The following is a 10811-nucleotide window of genomic DNA, read 5'->3' on the forward strand; positions in this document are numbered from 1 at the left end:
ATGATTCTTGGGAGCTATGGAGTTTATTTTTCATCAACTTCAACATGGTATCAGAGCTTCAAATCTTCATGTCCTTGTTCTATTTCTGAGATATTTCACATCATTTTTTAGATCTTTGGCTTTCAAAGAAGATTTTATAGGATCTATGGGAACCTATTTTTTAGAGTACTTGAAGTCCAAACAGATATCATCATTGAGCTCAAAGCACTCAAAATTTCCTATTTCCACATAAAATACATCTAGTTTGGATGCTATAGAAATTTGAAGGGAAAAAAATTCAAACCAAGCCTAGGCATGCATCTTGGAAAGAAATTATATATATATATATACTATCAAAAATTTTATGTAGAAGGTTTTTTTTTGCATTGCATGAAAGATTTGGTTGGAAGCATTATTTTATTTTATTAAATGGAGTGATATATTTTAAAGGTGAGAGGGCATTTAATAGGGTATTTTTTTTTATTGAATATGTGCCCTGTCATATCCCTCTATCAATGCACACAAGCATGTACACTTGAATAGAACACAAAGCCATTAGCAACCCCTATCATGATGATTATTAGGATCACCCTTTTTCATTGGGCCTTTTTTTGGCCTTACATGTGATTTTTTTGGTTCTTGCAAAGTGTGATTTGGCATTTATTTTCCATTTATTTGCCCCACCCTCAGACTAAAGGATTTGTGGATAGTTATTCCATGACATCACCAATATTTTGGTACATGTCACTAATTGGTGGAGGAGCATTTACATGGGTGGAGGCATGGGCCTTTGCACACTTGTTGGGGCTTGATTTGTTTTCAGTACATCCTTGCATGTAGTAAGAACTGGAACATCACTTGGTCGAAACTCTTCGTGTCATCAGGTATAACCTATGGCAATGCCTTGTTTGGAATCAAACCTTATTGAAGCTAACCATTTTTTTTTTTAGAACTCTCAGCATTTTTTTAGGGCCCATTTCTATCCACATTAGAATGTAAGGCCCTCATGGACCTTGAAATTAGGCCCTTTCACTACCCTTAAATGGGTGACGTGGTGCATTTAAGGAAACTAAATATAGGTGCTTTATTCTAGATTTTATTGGAAGATTTTTAGTAATGGTGAATTTTTCCATGTCTAATGCTAAACATTTTCTAGTGACATCATAGTAATATGCTTCCTACTTGGTACATGCAAAGATTGGCTTGTCATTTTATGGGCAATTTTGGCAGCATTGTTGGGTGGAATCCCAATTTACTCTTGGTATTTTTTATTAAGATCAATAGTGTTTTTTGGATTTTGCGGCCTAGTTTTGGTTTCTGTAAGGCAATCGTTTTACATTGCATGGCTGATTTCCTATTACATGGTGACTTTTTGTTCTAGTTACTTGATGATTTTTCAAACATTTTTTTTCTTTGACAATTTTTTGACTATCAATTGTATGCTTATCACTTACTGACATCAATATTGCATCATAAACATATTTTCCCTCCTACCTTTGTTTGGACCTACATTCAATTTTTTCTCATATCTTGAGCAAACAAGATATCACTAGAAAGTTTTCTCCAATCCCATCATGATGGTACACAAAAATTTTAGTTTTGATTTTTCTTTTTTTTTCTGTCAAAGTCAAGAGTTGATTTTTGCACTCCAGGTGACATACCTTGGGCATCCAATCTCCAATTTCAAAATTCCTTATATCATTATAAATCTCTTTCTGAGCTCTTTCTCTTGAGGCTAGTTATTTTTCGATATTCTAGTTCAGACACTTTCTATTAAGTCTTTTTTAATTTTGTATTCTAGTACTTATCTTGAATGTTTTAGGTCTTAGGATCAATTTTGTTGCTTCAAATTATTCATCATGGGTTGTACTAATTATTTTATCAACTTTATGTCTCTTCTAGTCCTTAAGAAATCATTTATATGCATATTTGCAAACACACTAAGTTAAAGTACCATATTACATATGTACTACATTGACTAAAGTTTCATGGGGATTCAACCTTTTGCATTTGTTTCCATATTTCTTTGTCCAATGAATTTTCCTTATATGACATTAGTCTCATGACATGCCTAAGATTGATCACCTCATTAATCACTTATATATATTCTTTTGTGCCTCTTGATCATGGTTCCTTGACATGCAATTCTTTTTGCCCATTCTTCCTTGGTTTGATGGAGTGAGCTACATATTTAATTTTTTTTCCAATGCAATAAGTGGATGCAATGACTTGATACCTATGCATTTTAGTGAGATAGATCATTTATTGTATAAACACTATCTTTTTTCCTACTTTGGTTGCAACCTTCCATTTTTGACTAATTAGTTCTTCAAGCTTTGGTGTTTCATGCCAACTGCATGTCTTCTAGTTCAATTTTTTTCTTTGTGTGCTCCTGATTCAAGTAATGTCTTCTAAGATGAGTAAATTAGATTATAGTCTTCTCTACCCGATGAGTTTTTATTTTGGTGGAGGTTCTTCATATGAACACTTACTTTTGATAGAGTTTTTAGCTTTTACATGCTTTAGTGGAGTTCTACATTATCATATTTTGTTCCTATCTTCTAAGGTATTCCCTATTTTGGAGGATTCTTTAGACATTCACTAGTTCTTTCATCATTCTTTCCTTCTCTTTTTGGAGTAGGGATTTTCCCATGTGATTTTCCCTATTTCTCCTCTTTATAGAGAATTGTTTGTGCTTTGGTACTTGATCAGGCATATGTTGTTGGGGCTCATTTATTTTCACTTTTAGTCTAGTAGTTTCTAGGTTTTTACTTACTCCCCGAGTTTATCTTAAGGAGGGATATTAGAATTATAAGATATTTTCTTATTAATTAAATCATTTGACTTAATTATTAAGAGTTAGTTATTATCTCTAGTTTTTTTGAGCTAAACTTCAGGCTTATAATACTTAATTCTTTTATTAATTATTATCATGCAACCTAGGGTTTTTCCCTTTTATAAGGATGATAATTTTAAATATATTCATTCATTGAATACAATTTGCAATCTCTTTTTTTACACATCAAGAATATCTCCTCTATGATTTTGTGTATTGGAAACTCCATAGTGTTTGCTTCTCTCTTTTAGTGATAGGTGTTTTCATGTAAGTGATTCTTGGGAGTTATGGAGTTGATCTTTCATGAATGTCAACATCTTCTAAAATACTGCATATGAAAAATTTGGTACAATATAACCTCTATTTTGAGCAAGTGGAATTAATGACTTCCCAATAACAAATACTCCTCCTCAAGAATGTGCATAATACAATAAAGTATCACAAGTCTCTATATTATTATACATATAAAGATAAAGTTGTTAAACCCATCAATTGATCAAATCCACATTAACACATATTCTTATTTTTTGATGTTAAAAATAATCTTTTTGATAGTTTTATATGGTCTTAAAAATCGATTTGATAATTATAGTGTACCAATCGAGAGCTTAATAATCTATTTTCATATAAATTAAGGAGACATATCATATAGAAAAAAAATGTACAATTATATATACAACATTATAAGTGCACAAAGATGGGGGACCAAAAAATGCCCATGTTTTTGGTCCCCCAAAAGCAATAAAGTGTATGACATGTGATTGAGCATGTCGAATCTCAATTTTGGAATACTAAGCCTATTTGGAATTTGGCTTATTTGGCACTAAGAATATGTAAAAATTATTCTAGAAAAGATTCATATGCTATAGGGTATACACCAATATGGCATCTGGAAGAAGTCATAATCAAATATTTCATTGAGAAAATGGTGCAAAAGGGGAAATGAGGAAATGAGGATATGGTAAGAGAAGAGGAAATATATATGCAAAAGGGATATTTTACTAAAGGTTTAGGGCTTAAGGTTTAGAGAAAGAAAGATAGGTAGCAAGACATAGGAAGATTAGGGAGATATGCATTGAGTAAGGGAGAGTGAGAGAGGATGTAAAGAGGGTGAGAGAAGAGGATAGGGTAAAACCTATAAACATTATCCATCAACCCTGAATATCTTCTCTGTCTCTCTACCTCTCCACCCTCTATCACTTTACCCCTCTTTTCCTTCTCTACATATTCTCTACCTAGTCTTATCTCCCCTCTAATTCTCCTTAAAACTAAATGTACCTAATCACTAAACCATAAATGTTATAACCATAATTTTTACTCTCTCTCTCTCTCTCTCTCTCTCTCTCTCTCTCTCTCTCTCTCTCTCTCTCTCTCTCTCTCTCTCTCTCTCTCTCTCTCTCTCTCTCTCTCTCTCATATTACATGATGTTTTAAGATTTTTATATGCACACAACTAAGAGTGAAACTTAATGATATTTCCCCCTAAGGATTTGGAAAAGAAATTAAATAATGAGTACAAACTACAAAGTACAAAATCACTATTTTTTAGTAGTTGAAAACTCATGGTTTTGTCCACATAATGAATATATCATTATAGAAATTACAAAATAAATTCCATCAAAATTAGAATCACTACCGACAAATAACTAATGGTTTCATAAAAAATGGAAAAAATTAAATTTCAAAAAAACACATTATTTTTCGACCTCTAATTTCTCTTTGGATTTCCACTCGATAAGGGAATTATCCATAAGCTATAAAAAGTGTTGGTAGTCATGTATTTGATCAATGGAGATCAGTGTCAGTATTTAAAAAATTGAAATAGTAGAATTCAATTGGTTGTAGTCATTATGTATGCTTCATAGTGTGGAAAGGAAGAATCTTAGTTTTCTCTACCCTTGTCCTTTCAGATTAATCAAAAGAAAACTTAAGTTTGATTCACTATTTCAAAAGGAAACCTAGATTTTACTCTTTGGGGATTGTAAAAATAAAATGTTGATTTTTTCATGGTGAACATTATCTAGTTTTGGTCATTAATCATCTATTTCGAACTCAAAAAAAATTTGTAAATTTATTCTCATTTTCTTTTCGAAGTAGCACAGTAGATTGTTTCATATTATACTAAATTCTAAATTGTAATTTTTATTTTTTAGAATTATAGATAAAAATTTAGATACTCTAAATTGTGTTAGCACATGAGCTAAGAGAAATAATGAAGGAAAAACTATTGAATGCTTGATGAAACTTTTCAACATTTGGTACAACCACAATTCATTTACCCAAAAGAATTTAAAAAAATTAGAACATGATCTATGCATTTGGTTTTATTCTTGCAAAATGAGAATTCCTAGAAAGTGGATAAAATCTCAAGGAATTGTAAAAATACCTACACAATTATTTTCACTTATATCAATAATACAAGTTTACTTGCCTATGCATCCTCTTGTAATATGGAAAATCCTTTCAAGAACATCCAGATGTCCATAATGCATATAGACCTTGCAAAAGATGAAGTGTTCTATAAATCAAGTTTAGAGAACTAAAGATTAGTTTTAAAAAAAAAGAGGAGAAAACCTCTATAAATATATCTATGATGTTCAATATATAAACTTACTTTAGAGGATTTGTGAAAACATGCTAACCAAGAGGCACAGAGCTTGATTCTTTATTAGGCACAAATGAAGCTAAAGGTGACACACTACATAAATTTTCAACTAACATAAGCTTGATCAATAGATAAAATTCAAACATGATCAATAATTTTCAAATTATACCTTCTAGTAAAAAAATGCTCACAAACACAAAGAATAGTAGCAGGCCAAAGACCATGATCAATAGTAAATTTTTCTAAGATATTGCAAACTTTCAAAGATTCTTCAGAGTAGTTATCTTGCTAGAAATAATAATTTTATTCCACATTAAAATGAAAAAAGTAAAAAAATGTTCAATTAGTATTTATAACCTAAAATATTAGAGAACTTATAACTATCTTAAATCTTTCACAAAAAAATGCGATAAAATCATCTCCTCATAAAACTATTGACTTTACTTGCATCTCAAGGAGTACTCCAAGGAAGTAGTGATGTTGTAGTAATAAATAATTATAGTATTTTATTTTCTCTCAAAATCACTATGTCTAATAAATGATAACCCAAGTACACATTAGAAGTATAATTATATTCTTTATCCATATCAATATGAGGAGACCTTAAGCTCTAAATTTTTTAAATTACTAGTGGCCGAGAGATGTTGTTATTTATGAAATTAATGGCTTTGATACGATATATGCTAGTTGTCTTGGAAGATGTATTTTTTTAAATTATCAAATAACTATTTCCTTGTGGAGGGTTGATGATTCCCCTATTTTGGCTATATGAGGATGCTCCAATTCAGTACAACATACATTGCATAGGTGATGAGAAAATTACATTAGAGTTGACATTCACTAGTGGTGAAGGAGAACCTCTGATTACAGAGGGTAGAAATAAAAGTGTAAGAAGTGTTGGTGATAGATGATTCACTTAAAGATGTTATTAGAATCAATCTTAGGAAAATTTATAAAGTTTTGATGTATAGATAAAAATTCTAAAATTAGTAAGTGTTGTAGCTATAATAGGATCTATAGTTTCACTTTTATAATTCCTAGAAAATGCAAACATTTGAATAGACTAGATTTTGTTAGCATAAATAATTATTATTTATGATTTACTTAAGTTTACTTGGATAAATGCATTATTTTATTATTTCTTAGGTTAGACACATAGGATTTTCTATACTCATATGAGTTGTCATGTTGACAATGCTATAGTAAGCAACTCTAATTAAGCACATGATGCCTACAACACTGGAGTTTACATAATTAACTAGGTTGTCATGTTGACAACACAATTATTCAAACTCTTATTTTAGCACATGGTGTCTACAACATAATTTAATGTGCTACACCTTTTAAACTTATCGTCTCATCATCACACTAACTCCTATGCTTAATGGATGATAATCCACTCCTACTAGACATGTGCTTGGTTGTAAGACTTATTAGTGTGCTGACTCCTAGTCAATCTAGAGATCATTATATTTATGGACTCCTAGTGTACTTGTATCAAATATTAAATTATCCAATATCCAATCTTGATTTGATATCTAAAAAATTATTCATTCTCATATCATTATTTTGATCATACTCTATTTGCTCCATATTGTTATAGTCTTGTGCTTCTTGATCTTGGTGAATTTTTCCCTAAGGAACATTCTTACAAATTTGAGTGAGGTTGAGATAATAAATAATATAGAGGAGGTTGGTCTCCTTTCCTAAGAATATGAAATCCTTGATACCTCTTAACTTTGACTATCTAGGTACTCTAGTAAATTTTGATGCACTTCAAAGGTTAGTGGCAAGGTTCATATCTCTAAAGAATCTTATAATGAATAGAATTGTCTTTGAAGTATAGTTTTAAAATTTGACATTAATAACACTAAAAATTGCACATTTTGGAATAGGTTAAATGGGATATAATTTCTCTCTAAAATAGGCATAAATTCTTCAGATAAAATTTGGAAAATGTTCTTAAATTGAATTGTTGTCAAGATTATGTGAACTTGTCCTTGAATATTTTCCTATGGTTTGTCTAGTGTCATCAATTTTGAATTATCTAACATTAAGCTATGCACTTATTCAAACAAATTAATTAGAATGAATCATATATAATTTTAATAAAGTGGAATTTCTTTGGGTTCTAGATTTAGTGGGAGACAATGGTCTAGAAGTAGTTACAACAATATATAGGAATTTGAGGGATCTTTGAGTGTTTTCCACAACTATATGTGAAAATGGAAAAGCTTGTGTATTAGATTTGGGCCTTGTTTGAATTTTAGATAAAGGTTTAAATCTTCACTTCATTTTTTACTTTTATTAGTGATTAAAACCAATAAGGTAATTGTGACGATGAAAAAAATTGTGCCAAGCTGGTAAGATTTCAAGTTTGTATCATGAGATGACATACACCTGATCAAGTAACTAGTTAATCAATGGATAATGGGTTTGGGGAAATCATAAAGAACTAGAAATAGCCAAAAAGGATGGCAATTTCTAGTCTACTCATAAACAAAGAATTTGACTATATTGGAACATATGGTACAACATTGGAAATCTTATCAATAGAATTTTCTAGGAAAAGTGATCAAGGTCCAAAGTATGTGTTAGATGGGTGAAAAAACCTTAAGACACTTGAGATAAGAGATAGTTCATTTTGAAATTTTCCCTCTTGTCTAGTTTGGGTCACTATGGATCCATGCATATTTTTGTGGATATTTTCTTGCAAACTTACTATAGAAGGATGCAAAAAGTTAGCCAAGAAAATGCCTAAACCTAGTGTTTAAATGACCACAAACAATAATTGTGAAGATACTTTCTTAATGGAGTAGCTTTAGGTATATTGCTCTATAGTAGGACCACAAAAAGACATTCCTTCATTTATCACTACCATGTAGTAACCTTTTCACTTAAATTTGAGGTCATAGGTCTATGTAACCTATGGTGCCACTGTCTTAAATTTATCAAGTGCAATTCTCTTCAATTTGAAGATCTTTCATTTATTACCTTTGTCAACAAATACCAAATGTTAAATTTATCAAGTGGAGTGATTGGTACATCCCATTCTATGGTTTCTTCATGATTTGGCTTCAATGGGAAGGGTTACAAAAGGAAAATTTTCCATTGGTGAAGTATCTCATATTTGACCTCTCTAAAGCCCTTTAGTGTTAAATCCCATGCAATAATTTCTTAATAAGAATTTTAAAAGGTGAAGGATTACTAATTATTCCCTTCTACATGCATTGGGATGCCATTTTAATGGACTAAAATATTTGGTCCTCTTTATTGATTCAAAATAATTGACAAATCACCCAATCAACCTAGGAAAACTTCATTAAAATTAGATTAAATATTGAATGTTATTTTAGTAAATAAACTTTTTGTACCTACTACACACACAATATGTGGATTCCCTCTATTATTAATTGGGGGACCTATTCTAAATTTGGGCTTTTGTTTATTCGAAGGGTTGATCACTAAACAAACCAAGTCTTTGGGAATTTGACTCAAGAAAACATTGTGCAAAAGAGTTAAAGATTTAATTGAGGTGAGTAATAAAACCATTTTTAAAAAAATTAATTATTCTAATTTTATAATTGATTTTCTAAAAAAATTCTCTATTTTTGAGCTCTAGCTATAATTCTCTCTATAGATTAGTGTATTTGTGTAAGTTTTGGTATTGTACAAACACGTAAAGTTGATTCAAAAGGGAAGAATAGTTGTGAAATGAGTTGCATAAGATAAAATACTAGAGATGAATTGTATAAAACTTTAGATATAAGAATAGGAAGAATCATACTAGTCCAAAATTGTAAAAGGATAAGAGAAACACATAATGATGCAACTCATTATCTCTTAGTAGGTGCCTATGAAAAGTGTCACTCTCACTCTATCATTTTCTCTCCCTATGTTGTTTTGTTTATCTAAGCATTGAGGTAAGTCATGTTCATCATGGTTTGCATGCTTAAATATCCTTCTTAAGGTAGTGTTAGACCGTAACTTCTCTATACAGGTTGAGAGTGTATGTAGGTGCAACCATAAACCACCATAGGGTAACTCTTTCAATTTGGAAAATGTGTAAAGAATATTGAGAGGAAAAAATTAATAAAATAAAATTCATTCCTGCCCTAAATAAATAGAGACCACAATAAAGAAATAAAAATATGTTTTGGGGAATTTGTAGTACTTATCATGGATTTCTTTTCAATGCAATTTGTTTCCAAACAAATGAAGAATGGCACATATTTTATAGAAGAACATTTACACACACCATAACCTTTTTTAACATCCACAAGAGAATTAATCATATAAAGTAATTCTATTGGAACAACAAAAGTTTGCAATAGAAAAATGAAAGGAATAAGTCCCAAAGTCTCAGTTTGTAATTGCTAAGCCCTCTAGACAAATTTTTCCTCTCAATGGGTAAAGAAAATATGCAAATTGAATAATGACAATATAAATGCACAAAAACATAAAATACACATTATTCAATGTAAATGAGATACAACACATATGAACATTGTGTCTTTTGCATCTTTAACATGCATTTTAACTACTTAGAGAGTTGAATAGAAAAATAATAAGCATTTCTGCAATATTTTATCCTCATTCACAATGTCTTGATGTAAGGTCACTACTCTATCAAACTCTTTGATGAAAATGGTAAGAAAACCATGGTGGGAAAATAGTAAAAGTGTGTGCATAGTAATGAGTGGTATTTTTCACTTTGCAGTGGGATTCTAGATTTACAAAGTTGTGATTAAGTCGACCTACCTCCCACCATTAGACTTTTGCCATTTTTTTACCTCTCGCCATTAGAATTTTGCCCCTTCTTAAAAATATATGCAATTTATCTGTTATCTTAATTTTAATTTAGTCTATGATAATGAAAATACTTTATTTTCATATAAAATAATTTTAAAATGGTATAATATTTAAAATACAAATCCAATTTTGTCTTTTTAAATTTTTTTTAAAAAATTATGTTGTAGTAGTAATACAAATGGTAAATCAAATTTGTTAAAAATAGTAACTAAAAATATTAATTAGTACTTGATTCAAATAAGTGTAATCATTTTTTGATGTTGTACAAAAATTATAACATTCAAACCTTGACACATAACCAAGCCTTGAATTTGATGGTCATATTTGTCATTTTTTGTACTTTGAGACTGCATATAACAAGCTAAAAAATTGATGGTCATATTGATCATTTTTGCACTTTTGTTTTTTTGAATTGTAAGAGGTCAAAGCCTAGGTTAATTATTATTATTTTTTGTGATTAATTATTTCAATTATTAGTTAAGCTTGAGAATGTTCGAACCCAAGGCCTCCCAATTAAGAGGCTCACAATTTACCATTGTGTTGTAGGCTCTGGCCTATCATTTTTGCACTTTAAAACCAT

This window comes from Cupressus sempervirens, chromosome 9 (assembly GCF_028749045.1).
Source record: "Cupressus sempervirens isolate cs-2001-9-10 chromosome 9, ASM2874904v1, whole genome shotgun sequence".
Classification (NCBI taxonomy): domain Eukaryota; kingdom Viridiplantae; phylum Streptophyta; class Pinopsida; order Cupressales; family Cupressaceae; genus Cupressus; species Cupressus sempervirens.